The sequence below is a fragment of the Chlorocebus sabaeus genome, chromosome 10, assembly GCF_047675955.1.
Source record: "Chlorocebus sabaeus isolate Y175 chromosome 10, mChlSab1.0.hap1, whole genome shotgun sequence".
NCBI classification, from domain to species: Eukaryota; Metazoa; Chordata; class Mammalia; order Primates; family Cercopithecidae; genus Chlorocebus; species Chlorocebus sabaeus.
Window position 1 is genome coordinate 121,814,634 of NC_132913.1, and position 5,961 is coordinate 121,820,594.

The window sequence follows — 5,961 nt, forward strand, 5'->3', positions numbered from 1 at the left end:
TTGGGACCTGAAGTGTGTGTCCAGAACCACTAAGGATTCTGTGCCTGAAGGGCAAGCTCTCTCTGCCCCACCGTGTTTGGGGAACCAAGGCTTCAGGGAAGAGTTCAGGAACTTGAAGCGGTTGCCATATTGGTGCAGGGCTGCACGGGACTGTGAGTCCTCCCACCATGCAGCAACAGTTTTTGTTCATTTCTTGACTGTTCTAGTTCATTTCCAAAATTTTTCTATCTGGGACGCTGGTAATAAAATTGTGTGTGAGCTCCTACAACCATGGGCTCCAAGCATTGCTTTGGTGACCAAATTGATTGACCCATCAGCTGGAGAAACAGGGTTCCTTTGTGTTTGTTTAGCCTCTTAGCCATGCGAGCGCCCAGCCTGGAGTCTGGAGGTGAGCTCTCATTCCACCTCTTGAGCTAAGCAGGTGAGAGGTCCTGGAAAAACCACCTGGGAGGAGTACATGGAAATTTCGGTCTTGCCTCCTTTATTAGCTTGTTTTAAGGGTCCAACAGTGGGAATTTGCTTCAAAATATGAGACCGTTCTACACTATGGACAGATTTTTACCTTGATCATAATCCTTGATTCTTCAGGGCTCAACAGCATCAGGAATATGGGAAATAAAACAATGTAAAGCCTGAATTTTAAAGTGATAATTAAAATTAGACCTATGCTCCCCAGACAGTAATATTAATGGTTCAGAGGGGTTAGCTGAGGATCTAAGATCTTTAGCCACCAGGACTCTGTCCAGTGGCTGAAGGCATCATGTCAACGGTCCAACCTTCCCGAGGCTGCCATACTGTGAGGATGAGCAACCTGTACCCTTTGGAGAGGTTCATGAAGAAGTTGGAAGACCACAGAGAGAGAACTGCCCAGCTCACCCTCAGCTGTGGCGGCCCCACTGTTCCTGCTCCATCTACCATCCACGGCCCACAAGGGATGATAAGCCAGAACCCCCTAGCTAAGCCCTTCCCAAATCACATCCACAGGAACTGTGAGAGCTGTTAACGTGATTCTCGCTCCTTCAGGTGTTTTGCTATGAATCGCTAGCCAAGCAAGACAACCTTCTCCCAAGCACACATTTCAAGTGGAAGCTGTTCATCTTCCTATAAACTCTAAGACCAAGACAACAGATCAGCTAAATTCTGGTTTCCCTTCGTTCAGTTGGGGCTTTGGCTGTAAGTGGTAAAAATATGGGACAAAGAAAATTGAAGTAAGCAGAAAAGTGTTAGCTCCAGTTGCTGGGGATAATCCTGCCACCTCATAGAGCTGAAAGCAAAACTGTGACAACCGGATCCTTGGGGGCCGGCTAGAGTGCTCAGCACCATCGGGACTCTCTCTCTCTCTGATTTCTCAAGTCTACTTGGCTTCACTTTGCAGGCTCTCAGGCTCTCTACCTGGTTAGAAGGACGTCTGCCTGCGTCCATTCTGCATTCTCTCAGTTTAGGAATCCCAGTGGAGAAGGAAGCTGCTTGTTGACAACATCTGAAGCTTGGCCTTCACCACCTTTTGACAAGGAGATCTAGGAACTATAAAGACATCCAAAATGGGTGGAGGAGCATGACAGGATAACAGCAAAACACACTCTCATTTAGAAAGGGAAGCATGGGAGACACAGGCATCGCTGATTTCTGAATTCCAACTCTGGGTCAAGCAGACCATGTGAGGCCCCCTACTCTTCAGAGCTCTTGGGGGTCAGGAATGATTCTTCATTAGGTTCGGATACCGCCCTCTGAAGGAGCTGCCTTGCCCACTGTTCCTTGACTCTGCCCCCCAGGAGGCCTCTCCTTTTCCATCATCCTCCTTGCATGCATCTGAAGTGAGTTCATCCCACTTAGAGACTCCAGTGTCCTCAGCACACTTTCTGCTTGAGGCAAGTATGGAGTTCAAGGGTTTAGGAAATAGACGCGCCTTGTTAGTGTGGGCCTGTGGTTGCCTTAATGCCAACTTTCTTAACAGCCTGAAGGCTTTTTTTTTTTTTTTCCAGACAGAGTCTTTCTGTGTCTCCCAGGCTGGAGTTCAGTGGTGTGATTGCCACTCACTGCAACCTCTGCCTCCCAAGTTCAAGTGATTCTCCCATCTCAGCCTCTGAAGCAGCCGGAACCAGAGGCATGCACCACCACACCCGGCTAATTTTTTTGTTTGTTTATTTGTTTTGAGATGGAGTCTTGCACTGTTGCCCGGGCTGGAGTGTGCAATGGTGCGATCTCGGCTCACTGCAACCTCCGCCTCCCAGGTTCAAGTGATTCTCCTGCCTCAGCCACCCAAGTAGCTGCCACCACGCCCAGCTAATTTTTGTATTTTTAGTAGGGATGGGGTTTCATCATGTTGGCCAGGCTGGTCTCAAACTCCTGACCTCATGATCTGCCCGCTTCAGCCTCCCAAAGCGCTGGGATTACAGGTGTGAGTCACAGCACCTGGCCTAATTTTTGCATTTGTACTAGTAGAGATGGGGGTTCGCTATGTTGGCCAGGCTGGTCTCGGACTCCTGACCTCAAGTGATCCACCCCTTGGCCTCCCAAAGTGCTGAGATTACAGGCGTGAGCCACCATGCCCAGCCTGAAGGCTTCTTATCTATTTGATTCCAACTGGTCTCTGTGAGCCCGTCCTCACATCTGCAGTTCTGGTCCCACACCCTTCTCAGATGGGTTCTCTTTCAGGCTTTCTCACACCCGTATCTACCTCTCCTGAGTGAAGGGGCTACATTCACATTGTTGGGAAACCCACACACTCGGGCTCTTTTCTCTGAGGCTTTCTTCAGATTCGTCTGGATTTTTACCCAACTGGAAGGATTTGCTGGGTGCTGTTCCTCCAGGGTCTTCTTGATCATCTTTTGTGCTTCTGCTGAAGAGACATCTGGCTGATCCAACCCAGCAAGACATTGAACTTTTGAGTTCTCCCTGTTCTCTTGCATTTGTGTTCGCAAACTAGCCAGTTCTTTCGTGAGCTGTTCTTTCTTGTAACACATGGTCAAATGCGGGTCATTTCTAGTGTTCTGTTCTCCATGCTTTCCCCAACAACAACTACAAACTTATTAGATGCCCATCTGCCTCTTGAACCATGATGGCAGCCTCCAGTGTCTGTTTCCTTGATGCCCACGGCCGAGCCAACACCAATGCCAGGTCCTTCAGGGTTTTTATTTACAGTAGGACCCATTTCTGGTACTGATATACATAGTAGTCAAGATAAGTTAGATTATGGTGTGGTGATAACCCCAAATCTCAGTGCTTGTCAGAACTAAAGCTGCCTCCTCAGGCATGGGCCTCCCTGGTGCCCACTGCAGGGAAAAAGGGAGGATGCAGATCCACTCATGGGTATCTCCTGCTTCTGTCTGCAAGTTCCTTAGACCCAGAACAGCATCTCCCACACAGAAGGCATTCAGTGTGCTTTGTGGATTAAATGCATGATTTTTAGCTTTATAATTCACGTTAATGTTTAATAAGAAACACATACACTAATAGGATTCGGCTGTGTCCCCATCCAAATCTCACCTTGAATGTAATGATCCCCACGTGTCAAGGGTGGGGCCTGACGGAGATAATTGAATCATCAGGGCAGTTTCCCTCATATTGCTCTCATGGTAGTGAATAAGTCTCATGAGATCTGATGGTTTTATAAATGGGAGCTCCCCTGCAGAAGCTGTCTTGCCTGCAGCTGTGTAAGGCTTGCCTTGCTCTTCCTTCACCTTCCACCGTGATTGTGAGGCCTCCCCAGCCATGTGCAACTGTGAGTTAATTAAACCTCTTCACCTTGTAATATTATAAGGTTCATTAAACCTCTTTACCTTGTAAAAGATATACCTTGTATAATTTTTCTTTTTCAGAAATGTCTGGATTATTCTACAAGTATTTTTCTTTTTCTTTGTTTTCTTTTCTTTTCTTTCTTTCTGTTTTTTTTTTTTTTTTTTTTTTTTTTGAGAGACAGTTTTGCTCGTTACCCAGGCTATAGTCCAGCAGCGCAGTCTTGGCTCATTGCAACCTCCACCTCCCAGGTTCAAGCGATTCTCCTGCCTTAGCTTCCCGAGTAGCTGGGATTGATTACAGGCTTGCACCACCATGCCCGGCTAATTTTATATTTTTAGTAGACATGGGGTTTCTCTGTGTTGGTCACGCTGGTCTCGAACTCCCAACCTCAGGTGATCCACCCACCTCAGCCTCCCAAAGTGCTGGGATTACAGGCGTAGGCCACATCACCCGGCCTCTACAAGTTTTTTTCCTACAAATAAAACTTAGAATTATTTGGTCAAGTTTTTAAAATCCCATTGGGATACTGATTGGATTATATCTAATATACACATGGGTATGAGAATAACTATTATTATTATTATTATTTTATACGGAGTTTCTCTCTTGCTGCCCAAGCTGGAGTGTAGTGGCACGATCTTGGCTCATTGCAACCTCTGTCTCCCAGATTCAATTCTCCTGCCTCAGTTTCCCAAGTAGGTGGTATTTCAGGCGTCCACCACCATGCCTGACTAATGTTTTGTATTTTTAGTAGAGACAGGGTTCCATAATGTTGGCCAGGCTGGCCTCAAACTCCTGACCTCAGGTGATCTACCTGCCTTGGCCTCCCAAAGTGCTGGGATTACAGGCATGAGCCACCGTGCCTGGCCTGACATTTTTGTATCATGTTAGTTTCCAAATCTATATCTACTTTAATAGTTTTTCTTTTAATATCCATCAGTAGAGTTTATACATAGTTTTCTTCATGTAAGTCATGTTCACTTCTTATTTATCTTATGTCTAACTATTCTGCTTCTGTCGCTACTGTGAATAGAATTATCTTCTTAATATTTTCTGCCTGGAGCTTGAGCTCAGTAATAAGCTATTGACTTTAGTGCTTAGGAGCATTATTTTAAATGAGCACACATGGATGCCGAAATCACAGCACATCTTCATTCTTGTCTTCCCTGCCCTCTAATATCCATTTAGTGAGGGAAGCTTTGCCCCTGCCTCTGAGTGAAAGTCTATGTATTACAGGCTCATTCCCCCATAAAGACAGTCCCACGAGCACCTTCCATCACTGCTGCTGTTTGACTGTGTTCCCATGATGTTGGGAACTTAATCCCCAAAGCAACAGTGTTGAGAGGTAGGACCTTTAAGAGGTGATGAGGTCAGGCTGGGCGTGGTGGCTCACGCCTGTAATTCCAGCACTTTAGGAGGCCGAGGTGGGCAGATAATGAGGTTAGGAGTTTGAGACCAGCCTGACCAACATGGTGAAACCCCGTCTCTACCAAAACTACAAAAATTAGCCGGGTGTAGTGGCAGACACTTGTAGTCCCAGCTACTCGGGAAGCTGAGGCAGGAGAATCGCTTGAACCCAGGAGATGGAGGTTGCAAAAAGCCGAGATAATGCCACTGCACTCCAGCCTGAATGACAAAGCAAGACTCCATCTAAAAAAATTTTTTTTAAATATGAAATCTCAATATTAGCAATCTATTCTATTGATTGAAAAAGAACACTGCATACAGTTTTGTGCATAGGGATGTTTATTGCAGCATTGATTTCAAAAGAAAACAAATGGAAAGAATCTAAATACCTATGAGTAATGAAATGGCTACATACAGCATATTCGACCACAGATTATGAGGCGACTGTTGTCAAAGATGCACTTAATTCTCTATGTTTATAGCTGGAAAGGCATGCAAATATATTGTGAAATAAAACAAGTAATTTTCCTGTAAAGAAAAAAAAAAAGCAAGAGGAAAAGGGAAAAATGGTGGTAGGCTGACCTACATATGTTCATCCACATCTGTATTTCAGCAAAGAGCATTAACATATGCATAATTTTTGCCCACAAGGATTAGCAGAGTAGTTAAGATCCTGGGCTCTGCAGCTGGGCCTTTGTGTCAGAATTCTGACAGTGGCACACATTAATTACAGAACCTTAGGCAGCTTATCAACTTCTCTGTGCCTCAGTTTCCTCCCTTGTGAAGCAAGAATAAGGATAGTGCTGACCTAAGTGT